The following is a 13,400-nucleotide window of genomic DNA, read 5'->3' as shown; positions in this document are numbered from 1 at the left end:
CGGTGGCACTGAGCTAAATCCCTGGCCCATAAAAGGTTAATTTTTAAAAAGACAGTAAATTGAGTAAAAGGATGCACAGATTTTATGTAAATGAATATGATTTAACACAAATACAAGTGCAAGTTAACACAGCAAAGTAAGTTCCTAAGGCCCTGACTCTATAGTAAGGACTTTTGAATGCCAACAAAGGACAGTACGTAGAATTTAGCTATAATTTAGGTCTCTGGTTTCTCAAGAATGTTTAAAATAGCTAATCACTCCATCTTTGGTCTGGTTTTGGGATACTATTATTTGCTAAATTTCATGTTTCCTCTCTTCTGTGGATACTTCTTCCTCCTTCCTTTCCTCCTCCTCCTTCTCTTCCTCCTCTTCCTCTTTCTCTTGCTTTTCTTTTCTGCCAGCTCTTCTTCCTCCCAGGAAACAGAAAAAGGCTTAGTTACTGATTCTCTTCTTTGCCAACAACAACAAAAACAAAACAACCGGCACTGTTACAATAATCATCGTTCTAAATACATTTTATTGTTTAATCTTCACAATACCTCTTGATGTAGGGGCTTATTACTGTCATCTGGCAATGAAGAAACTGAACTCAAACTAAGTAATGCCTAAGTAATTTGTCCAGTACCTTCTCAGTGTTTCTGTGCTCCCCACTTTTCACATAAAATCTTTTTATGTTGCAGAGAAAAGGGCTAATATAACTCATATCTCAAGAATTCCTCCAAACCAAGGGAATAAAGGAAGGAAGGAAGGAAGGAAGGAAGGAAGGAAGGAAGGAAGGAAAGAAAGAAGGAAGGAAGGCCTTCATCCCAGAGAGGTCCTGCCCTGTACCGTGGAGTAAGAAATGGTGCAACTGAAGGTCAAAGCAGAGTTTGAACAGACAAGCCTTGCTGCTTTCCCCACTGGGTCCATTTCTATTAGCTCATACCTTTTTGTCAAATAACATTTCTACAGAGCTGCCCCTTCTTCATGGAACCTAAACATAAAAATGGATAGATCTTTGAATCTTCAATATGAGGACTCTCATGTCACTTAAAACTATGATCAAATACATTTTTATTCTTGTTTCTTCTATTGATTGGCCAACTGTCAGTTTATTTCACCAAACCTTTAGAGGGCAGAGGGAAAATTTATCTTTGCTCCTACAAGCATCAGTCACAAAAGCAACAGGCTTACGGAGTACCCAGTCAGATTCCGCAATTGTGTAATGTCACATTTCTGCAGTAAATGCCTCTTAAAAATGTGTAGATATATGTATGTATATTTGTGTGCAAATATGATATGATACGAACTGCCCTAATTACTTTGTTTCTCTGACTGATGCATCCTGTTATCTGGCTTTAGTGCCCTTAGTGACATCTTACCTCTGAGAGCAATTTTTCTGTTCTTATCCCCAACTAGAAGAACTAAGAAGCTGTCTTCTTTGTAGATTAAAATGCTGAATTTGCTATGTTTTCCTTACTGAGTGCTCTCTCTCTCTCTCTCTCTCTCTCTACATATATATATATATGAAATCACAATGTGTAGAGTTCAAAATACTTATAGTGTACAAAATTACTTTCTTATCATCTTTCTCACATTCAGAGAGATCCCAAGTATAGAATACATAGATTTCTATATACTATTTTATTAACACAATCATAATACACATTTATTTTAGTGCACATATATACAACCTATCATCTTACTTGACTCTCTGATTATCTTTTTACAAGCAATCCTATGCTTTAACTGAACACTTCTATCAAACTTCATATCCTACAGTCAGCTTACTACAGCATAAATCAAATTACTCTCAGGTGATAGTTTTGAAGCAGTATCTGTTTCTATGTAGCAAATCTGATAAAATCTCCCAAAGCTAAATTCCTTTTGTCTCAGAATTCCTGGACCTGAGATAGTCTGAGGTCATCTCAGAAGAGTGTAAGAATATACTACTATGTGGGGGCAGGAACAAAAAACACAGTCAAGGGAAAGAAGATGAATGGGAAAACAGCAGGAATATAGCACAAGTCAGAGAGTAAAAGGAAAATTTAAGGAAGAGATAATAGTAACAAAATACATTACTAACGTATGTTTTACATTTATTCTATGTGAGGCAGTATGCTATGCTTTTTAATAAATATTTTCAGTTTATCTGAGAAAATTATTGAATACTTTCATGTTCTCACATTTTATTCTGAAATATTTTATATAATACAGTGAATAAGTAATTTTAAAGACAAACGGAATGAGACAGAACATTATCAACAGCTTTAAAGTTTTCTCTGACTCTTCATGACTCATTGTCTTGATTTCCATCAAGCCAAATGTAGGTTTAAAATGCAGTTTTAATTTTTTTCTTGATTTTCTTCATTTCCTTATGTTTGTGAGATTAATCCTTGTTCTCTGTGTATACTTGTAGTCCACTTTTACTGTGGTGGATCCTATGACTGTGTCCTACTTTATTTTTCCATCATCTATCAATAGATAATTGGTTTTTTCACTGTTCTGTTTTCCCCCACTGTTATAATTAGCTCTATTATAAACATTCTTGAACATATCCCAGATTGACATGTATGAGTGACTTTCTTTCATTCATGAGTGTTTCCTGGGTTAATTTCCACTCTATAAGTTATGTCTATATTGTTTTCTAAAGCAGTTGCTCCAATGTATATACCCACAAGCACCATAATAAATTTCCCTTCTCACTTTTGCCTATTATCATTTTCAGACTTTTCTATTTATGCCAATCTGCTGAGTTTGAAGGCCATATTGAGCTTTAGTTTGCGTTTTTGTAACTATCAAAGGGGTTGAGCATTTTTTTTGAATGCTTATTGGCTGTATGTTTTTCATCTTACACGAAAAACCGACCCGTATTTGTTGCCTTTTTTTCTTTACTACTGAATTTTCCATTTACTTTTCTTAAGAACTTTTAGAACTTGTTTTTATATTGTAGAAACTAAACCTCTGTCCATAATGTGCATTGACTAAGTTCTTCTATTTTGTAGGTGGCTTTTTTTGTTTTGTTTTGTACTGGGGATCGAACTCGGGTCCTTGTGCTTTTGCAGCATGCAGTGAAACCACTGAGCTAAATGCCCGGCCCTGTAGATGGCTTTATATAGATTTGTTTGATATGTCTTAGCAAAAGTTCTTAATTTTAATATGTTTGAATGTATAAATTTTTCCTTTATAGCATGTACTTACCTGTCTTGTTTAAGAAAATTTTACTTACTCTTTGAGCTTTTAAAATGTTTTATATTTTCCTTTAAATTTTAATATTGCCTTTCACATTTTAATTACTAAATCTACTTATATAATATAGAGACAATTCATTTTTCAGTTGGCATGCCAAAACAAAAACAAACAAAAGCACCTACAAACCTCCCACATTTCCAGCCAATCTTTCTGTTTGTGAAGCCCTGAGAATGTATTTTGGGTCCCCAAGTCTCCTATATGATACTCAGTGCTCACTTTCATTCAGAAGTTCAGAAGAATCAGGAGAAAACCTAGCCCAGAGGTTTGCAAGTTACTAGTTGGAAACAGACTGCATCTGTGAATGACAATGGAGGCCAGAGCACTGACAGGATGTTTCCCAATCAATATGCGTGGGAGTGTGACACAGATAAGAAATACAGTACTCAATATTAGCCCACTAAAATCTGGGGAACTAAGGGAAATAGTATGGTTAATGGAACCTAAGAATTAATTTTTTTGTGTGATAAGCAGGGAGGATGGAATTCGTTGCCTCTCTACAAATAAACAATAACCCAAACTCTACATATTGGATAAATCCCATTTTTTTCTTCATTGGCCTATTTTGCTACATGGTCATACAACAAGTTTACAAATATGTGTAGGAATACACCTGGATTTTCTATTTTTTTCCCAAGGATCTATCCCAGCATCAGTTCCACATGGTTCTAATTACCGTGACATTAGGATGAATCTTGTCATGAGTAGGACAAGCCTCCTTACTACATTCTACTTTGTCAAGAAATTTTTGGCTTTTCTTGGACCCTAGCTCTTCCATACAGAGTTCAGAATCTGCTTTATAAATTTATTGGAGTTGCTTTGAAACAATAGATAAACTTGAGGAGAACTGACATCTTTTTAATATTAAAGCTTCTTACTTGTGGTTATTTTTCAATATAGCATTACTGAATATTGTTTAGAAAATATGAACAGCAAAGATTAGTATTGTTTGTGGTAGGTAGAATACAGATGCTCTTCCGCTTAGGTCAGGACTGTCTTGATAAACCCACCACAAATTGATAATATCTTAAATTGAAGATGGATTTAATATACCTGACCTATGGAATATCATAGCTCAGCAACATGAAACACTGTAGATTCTCTCCTCATGATTGTGTGGTTTCTTGGGAGGTGCAGCTCACTGACACACCCAGGATCACAAGGGTATCATTCCATGTATCACTAGCCCAGGAAAAGATAAAAATTCAATATTCAAAGTACAGGTTCTACTGCATGCATTGCTTTTGCACAGTGGTAAAGTTGAAAAGTCATAAGTTGAATCATCATAAATTGAAGATCACTTTTAATGCCCTTTCTTACAATGGCAATGTCCTAATTCCCAGAACCTGTGACTAAAAAAAAAAAAAAAAAAAGATTTTTGCAGATGAGATGAGATTAAGGTTAAGGACCTTGAAATGAAGAGATTATATTGTTTCAACCAAGTGAGCTCAATTAACTAAAAATATTCTTAAGAGCCAAAGACTTCTCCTGGTTATTGAATCGGAGGAAAATGTGACTGTGGAACACAGTCCCACTGATAATGATGGTTTCCAGTGAGAACTGTGTCAGGCAGACTTGTAACCTACCAAACTGTATGGTAATAGAATTGTGTTCTGCAATCCATTACATTTGTGGTACTTTGTTATGTCAGCAATAGAACTGATACAATCTTCCTGTTTTATACAACTAGAGTTTGTTCAAATTTACCTGTATATTTACCATTTGTATTGTGGGTTCTTTGAGAAATTCATACTGTCAAAACTTCAAAAAGTAGTTTACTGAGGGTTTGTTTATGGCACAAGTGTTTTTGCCTTCATTTTCTCGTTTTTGAAAAAAGTTAGATGAAGTCTACAATTCAAGTTCTCAGTATCTTGAGGATATTCCACTGTCTTTCACTAAAAAAACAGCTACAGTATCTGATTATTCTTCATTAGACAGTCTATCTTTTCTCTATGACTACTTTTTAACTTTCCTTTTGTCGGTGATTCTCTTCAATTCATTGTAGTATGTATAAATGTATTTTTTATTTAAACTTTTTATGGTTTGTTGTCTTTCTTGAGTATGAAAATTTATGTCTTTCTCATTCATTATCTCTTCAATTTACCTCTTCACAGTTGTCTCTATATTTGCTTTTTATTCTGTAACTCCAAAGTGTTGAACTTTCTCACTCGATCTCATCTCTTAACCAGGTTTTGATATTTTCTATTTCTGTGTCTTTCTGAGATTCCTTCAGCATGACTTCTTGACTCAGTTGTTTGAAAACAGATGCAATTAAATGGAGACAACTACCAGTTCAGTTGAAATTTAGGCTTAGGAGGCTGTAAGTGAAGACTGAGAATTGAAAACTTCAAGAGTGTACATGAGATAGAGAAAATATAATGTGCAAAATGTTAGCTAAGTACAGAAAGCAAGAAGGTAAGCATGAATGGCAGATCTTGAAAGGTCTCATAACATGTAGAAAATTATTTCTGAGAAGGAAAATAAGGAGCAACCTACATAAAAGAAACTAAGAGAAAGGTTTTCAATCTCCCACCTTAGCAGGGAAGTAGAGAGAGTCATTTTGCTTGAATTTCTCTCTGCTTTGTGCCAGGGAATGGCTGGCAAAAAAAGAAAAGAATGGAAAAAAAAAAGAGGGAAAGTCTTGACTTAGAAATAAAGTTTTTGAACTAGGCCACAAAATTCAAAGGTTAAGTGTTGAAGAGGAAACCATAAACAAACTTAAAGTATGTGGTGATTTAGGGAGTCACTACAAAGGGCCAAAAGGCAGACATCATGCTAGCAAGCAGAAAGGTTTTGTATTTTAATTTATATTACCTAAGTAGTAGTTTATAGCTAAATCTCTTCGTAAAAACTCAAAATATCACATATAAAACTAAAACTTCTTTACTATTGCCCTTCCAATTTTAGAATACTCTTATCCAAGTGGAACCATTATGGAGATTTTTCTCTAAGTGTTTGCAGTAATAGAGGCCCAAATAAAACATATGTAGACTAATTGTACATGTAGTGCATGTGTAGTTTGTATATGTGTATTTTATACAGAGTGGAAAACATAGGTAGACACTGAAGACTAAAAGCCAGAATGAAACTGACAATATTCTAATCAGGAAGTTACCAGGCCCCAACAAAGGACTGACAGAGCAAAGGAAGCTGCTAAAGTTGATAAATGAGTATATGTGGAAGAAGAAAGATTTGAAAGTAAAGATAATGCCAAAGATTTGGGTTTAAATGCCAGGATAGCAGCTGGTGATTCCCTTGGTGTTTAGGAAGTAGGGCAGTTGGGAAAATTTCAAGTGAAACAAAGACTTTGTCTGAGGTACCCTGATTTGAGGGGGAAATGACCTTGAATCTGATTAAAATCTTTAATCAAATGACAGTCTTATTGGCTTGAAATGTACCTTATTTGACAATCTATTTAATAACTAGTTTAGCCTACAGAATACTGATGGATATTTACATTTATCTCAGTTATTATGATTTTCAGAATCCTAAATTCTTTAAAAAGAATTTTCTTAATTTTTTCCTTAAAGGCCATTCTTTAAAAAGAATTTATTCAACTGCAAGTAAAAGAGTAATTTTTGTTCTGAACAATCAGAATTATATAACCTCAGTCAAGCAACTTGAAGTGTGTTCATAAAAAATAAAGGGATTTAGATTTATTTTGTGCTGAAAACAACTAAAAGTGCTAAAAAATTCCTTTTCACCTCTTTGAGTGCATTGACAAGATGACCATAAGGGCAAATCAAAAACTAAGCCCAGTCAAGATCCCAGAAGTGTTCCTGTGTAAAGAAGTAGGGGTGAGTTAGAAACACCAGATTCCTCCTTCTCTTTGATCATCACTCCTGCCTCTGCCACCCAGAACAAAAGGAAAAATGCCCACCTTGAACCACAATATTACCTAACAGAGAAAAAACAAAAACAAAACAAAACAGGAACCTCCTTTAAAGATCGCCAAGCATGGTGGTGCATGCCTGTAATCTCACCCAGTACTGGGGAGGCTGAGGGAGAATGATCACCTCAAGTTGGAGATCAGCCTGGGCTCCACAGAGTTCAGGGCCAGCTGGAACTACACAGCAAACCCTGTCCCAAAACACCAAAATCAATAAATCTATAAATAAATGTTTAAAGTAATTATTGTTAAGTGAATGGTAAACTGGCTTAAAATCAATTTACATTGGCTAGGTTCTCCAAAAGTCCTAAAATGGGTAATATTAGGGTTTCAGGTTGTCCTGGACTAGTTATACTCCAAAACACCTGACCGAGGCAATCTCAGTTGCTTTTTGGAGGAGGTTAGTGCCATCACTGGTTTCAAGGAAGTCTCATAGATAATGTTCTACCTGAGATAAAAAATAGCACAAAACAGTCTACATGTAATGCAGATATTTGAATTATCATTTACAGATTATAAAACAACTATGTTTAATATAGTTCAGTAATAAGAGAGCAGCTTGAAAATGTGAACAGAAAAAAAGAAAATGTAAAACAAGAATATACATTTTTAATGATAGTATTATAAATAAAGCAAATATAAATAAAATAAAAATTACGATATTTAATGTAGGGACTCATTCAATTATACTAACTGCACAGTAGGCTAAATTTGAGGAATAAGAAGTGAATTGGAAGACAGATCTGAGTAATTTAGAATAAAAAATGGAGCAATAAAGAAATGGGAAACTTTTCCAGGTCCTATTAAAAACAATAATCTGTATGTCCCAGAAGCCCAACAAAACAAGCATTTTTAAAAGTCCTTGTTTAGACAAATCATATTGAAATCACAGAGCCATAAATTTCAGAGGTATTTTAAAGGCCTGGTTAAATTACTGGAAGCAGTAATGGGCCAGGAATCAATGAACTCTACTGGAACAGGTCAGATTATAAATCTTTTAGGTTTTGAGAGAGTGTATGATCTCTGTAACAAATACTCTACTTTACAACTATCATAAAAGCAGGCATTGAAAATATGGAAATGAGGGCTGGGGATTTAGCTCAGTGCCATGGTGCCTGCCTTGCAAATGCAAGATCCAGAGTTCAATCCCCAATAACAAGAAAAAAAAAGAAGGAAAATATGTAAATGATTAAGCATGTTGGTGTTCCAATAAAATTTTATTTCCAAAAAGAGGTAATGATCCAGATTTAGTAGGCCGTAGTTTGCTGACCCCTAAATTAGGTAGACATCTGAGTCCTTAACAGGAAAAAATGGAAGTCAAAAGGCAGTAGAATGTTTTTAATAGAATGAAGTAGGAAATATCCAAGGTAGCAAATTATTACTGAAGAATGAGTTAAGAATTATTCATGCAGCTGGCAAGGTGGTGTACACCTTTACTTCCAGCTGTATAAGAGGCCGAGGCAGGAGGATCACAAATTTGAGACCAGCTGGGGCAACCTACCAAGATCTTGTTTTAAAATTTAAAACAACAGAAAGGTCTGAGCATATAGCTCAGAATTCCCTAGATTCAATCACTAGTATTGAAAACAAATAAAATTAAAAAGAGGTAAAATGAACATAATTTCTTAAAGTAAAACTCTAAAAGATGTGGCTTCAGGCTGAAAAAAGTTATTTCAGTAAAGAAAGTGGGAATGAATGAATATATTTTGAGATCATAATGTTAAGTGAAATAAATCCATCATACAAGTTTAAATATTGCATGATTTCTCTTACATGAGAAACCCAATGAAGAGCAAAATAAAAACAAAAGATAGATAATAGAAAGCAGAGTATTGGAGGGAGCAGGGAGGACTGGGAGGGGAAAGGGACAAGGAAAAGAATTAAGATGTGTTGTACACATGTACAAACTCCCCACGATGAATGTAATGATTATGTTCTGCAAACATGGTCTAGTAAAAAAGTTTAAAAAATAAAAAGCTGGGAGGCTGCAGAAGGAGGATCATGAGTTTGAGCTCAGCCCAGTCAACTCAGCAAAACCCTGTCTCAAAATTTTAAAAAATGGAAGAAAATAGGGCTGGGGCTGTAGCTCAGTGTGAAGGTCCTGGGTTAAATCCCTAGGACTACAAAAATGTTTTTAAAATTTCTTTTTAATTTAAAAATTTTCGAAAAGAAAAGCAAAGAAACTAAAAGTAATGAAATGATAAATGGGTAAGTAAATCCACTACATAAAACAAAATAACACGTATATCAACAATAAACTAAATAGAGTTAAAAATCACAGCAGTGACATTTACTGCAAGGATGGTAAAGTTCTAAATTCTTGAATTGTTCAGGAGAACAGAAATACTAATGTGCCAAATGATCCAATTAAATATAAAAAATAGGGCCGGGGATTTAGCTCAGTGGTTCCACCACCTGCCTCACAAGCTCAAGGTCCCGAGTTCGATCCCTGGTACAAATAAATAAATAAATAAATAAATAAATAAAATATTTTGTATTTTGGTTTGTTAAAAACTAAAAATCTACTACCTTGGGAAATAGGAGAAATCTGAGCCTAAAGCAAACATATGAAAAGCGATAGTAAAATTAGAGAAGAAATTAATGAAATTCAAAAGAGGAAAACAATAGAGAATACCGCTGAAAGGAAAAGCTGGTTCTTTTGCAAAACACATACATTTTAAAACCTCTAAAACATGCTTTGCCAAAGGAGATATGACATAAATTATAAATATCAGATGGCTATCAAGGAATAATAAAAATACTACAAACAATTTTGTGTTCATAAATTTGATACATAAAATAGATAAGATATATAGATAAATATATAGATATGTCATTCAGGAACTACAAATTAATACTATAAGAAGATATTTCTATTCACTTATTAAAATAGTACGCAATAATACCAAAAATCTCTAAGCCTGGCAAAGATAATTGCTGTCAAGAATGTGCAACAAGGCTCTTATTCTTTGCTGGTGAAAATACAAAATGGTTTAAACAATTCAGAAGACAGTTTGCCAAGTTTATTTAAAAGCTTTAATAGTCTTCTTGATTTAGTAATTGTAATTCTATTTATTTACCCAACTGATATGAAAACTTATGCTCACCCCTTCAAAAAAAACACAAACCCTATGCATGTATGATTACAGCATATTTACTTACAATCACCAAAAACTGAAAGCAAGCTAGATGTCTTTCAATTGATGAAATAATATCCAAATTGTAGTAATCCATAGTATGGATTATTATTCCATGATTTTAAAAAATGAGCTATTAAACCATTAAAACATATGGTTGTACATTAAATATGCATTACTACATGAAATAAGCCAGTCTAAAAAGGCTATGAACTATATTGTTCCATCTAAATGCATCCTAGAAAATTATAAAGAGAGTTAAAGGATCAGTGATTGTCAAGAGATTGAGAGAGAGAGAGAGAGAGAGAGAGAGGAAGGTTGAATAGGTGATGCACAGGGCTATGAAACTATTACCAAAAATACTGTAATGGCAAATACATGACACAATGCCTTTGTCAAAAGCTGTAGAACCAACCCCGCTCTTCCTCAGACAAAGGCCTACTATCTCGAATCTATAAAGAACTTAAAAAGATCAGACCTCCCAAATTTAAAGACCCAATCCGAAAATGGGCATCTGAAATGAACAGACATTTCTCAGACAAAGAAGTAGAAATAGCAAATAAATACATGAAAAAATGTTCAACATCACTGGGCATTCGAGAGATGCAAATGAAAACAATGCTGAGATTCCACTTCACTCCAGAAAGAATGGCTGCTATCATGAAATCAACCAATAACAAATGCTGGCGGGGCTGTGGGTAAAGAGGAACCCTGTCCACTGCTGGTGGGAGTGTAGGCTGGTGCAACCACTGTGGAAATCAGTATGGAGATACCTCAAAGAACTAGGACTGGAAGAGCCATTTGACCCTGCTATTCCACTGCTGGGTATCTTCCCCAAAGAATTAAAAGAATCATACTACAGTGATATATGTGCACCCATGTTCATAGCAGCACAGTTTGTAATAGCTAAAACTTGGAAACAGCCCAAATGCCCATCAACTGGAGACTGGATAAAGAAAATGTGGGTTTTTTTTTTTATAAAATGGAGTACTACTCAGCCATAAAAAATGAGAAATTAGAGACATAGCTAAATGGATGCACATTGAGGCAATACTCTTAAGTGAAATAAATAGGACACACATGTGTAAATACAGAATAGTTTCTCTGGTGTGAGAAACTGAAAGTGTAAATAAGGACTAAATGTATAATAGGTAATGTGAAATAGGAAGAAAAGGGGCAAAGGGGAAGGAAGTGGGAGGGCTGGGGGAAAGGATGGAAGGGAATGGGATTAATATGAGAAAATGGAAAAATAAGAACAAAATCTTTGTAAATAGGGAGGACTGGAGGGGTTGAAGGGAGGGCTGGGCAAGGGTGAAAAATAAGAACCAAGAGAGGCTATGTAAAGGTGCAAATTTCCAATGATGAATGTCATTATATTGTATACCTAAAATGTACCAATGATTAGAATGAATAATCGATAATGTAAAATAGGAAGAAAAGTTCCAAAGGGGTAGGGGTAGTGGGAGGGGCAGGGGAAAGGAAAAAAGGGAAAGGAAAAAAATGATGAGAAATGGAAAAAATGGAAATAAAGTCTTTGTAAATAGGGAAGGGTGGAGGGCTTGAAGGGAGGGCTAGGAATGGGGAAAAAATAAGAACCAAGATGCATTATATAAAGGTACAATTCCCATTGAGAAATGTAATTGTGTTGTATACCTACAATGTACCAATAAAAGAATTTAATACAAAAAAAAAAAAAAGCTGTAGAACTTCAAAGAACAAAGAGTAACCCTTAATGTATGCAAATTTTGAAACCATTCAGGAGATTATGGGATCCCAGGATGGAATGCAGAATGCTACAAAACAATATACTTTTATGACTAATGTTTAAAACAATTTTACTGAAGGAATTATGGGGGAAATCGCTGAGCTAAGGAACTTTGAAAATGAGTGAAGTCTTTAAAACAGAAGGCAAAAGAATCTGTGCACAAGAATCTCTGTACTCTATTTGATGTAGATTGTTCCGGTGTAGGGTATGGCTAAATTCTGTATTACTATACAGGCATGTAGGAAATGAGAAATTAAGTAAATGGATGATGCATGGTGGGAGCCAGGTTTCTCACTATTGGAGTAAGAGGTTACGTACAACAAGGAGAAGAGTTAGAATGTTCCATGTAAGAATGGATTACAGTTGGGGATACCAGTATGACTTCAATATGAACTCTCATTAAGCTGTGTACAGAAAGATATATATTCCATATATAGCTGAGTTAGTCTGCACATAGTTTTTCTTGCTATATCAGCTAAGAGAACCTAGAAGCAATGATACCCCAGGTGAAATGAACACACCCACTACACATATCTTGGTTTTTAATACCACCCTCCAGCAAAAAGAACCAGAGCTGCTTGGAGAAATGGCTTATTCTAAGACAAGAACAAGGAAATACACAAGATGAGCCTAGAGCATCTTGTAGTACAAAAAGTAAGAAAATGTTTTTTAAAGTCTTCAGTGTTCGGAGTATGTCAGATGAACATAGGCAGGCACCAACCGAAAGGCTTCCTGATGGCTAAAACTTGAAAAATTTGAAAACAAAATAAAGTAGTAATGAATTATAACTCAAAGTATAAAATAATTATCCATCAATTTTGGAGATATAAATAAATGAATGGTAGAGAATGAACAAATCTCTTAAGGAGAAAAATTCTGAATAACATATGTAGGTGCTCCCCTGCAAGGAGGTGGAGCATAACTCCCCACCCAGTCAATATGGACTATGTTATCAGGCTCTGTTTTCCAGAATACAGTGTGGAATGAGAGCTGGAGGAAGAGGAATTTTACACTAGAGAAACTTGTTTCGACCACGTGATCAATAGTGATAATCATGTTGATAGTATGGACTTTGGTTTTTGTTTGTTTTTTATACTGGGAATCGAACTCAGGACCTCCCACTTGCCAGGCAGGCACTGTGCAGCTGAGCTAAATCCCAGGCCAATGTAATCCCAGGCCCATTACATTTAGCTCTATGTTCTTCCTTCCAAAATACATAATCTCAGTGTAGTAAAAATGAAATACATCCCATCTGAGGTGATTTCCATAAAATACCTGACACCTGACTGTTACTCCTCCAAACCTTCAAAGTGAAACAAGATAAGGAAAGTCAGAAACTTTCATAGCCACATAAAGTTTAAAGAGACATGTTGACTACATG

This window comes from Heterocephalus glaber, unplaced genomic scaffold, assembly GCF_053883595.1.
Source record: "Heterocephalus glaber isolate CG9 unplaced genomic scaffold, H.glaber_assembly_v1.0 deba00001457, whole genome shotgun sequence".
In the NCBI taxonomy this organism is placed as follows: Eukaryota; Metazoa; Chordata; class Mammalia; order Rodentia; family Bathyergidae; genus Heterocephalus; species Heterocephalus glaber.
The sequence above is the reverse complement of the archived record's forward strand: the minus strand, read 5'-3'. Positions refer to the sequence as shown.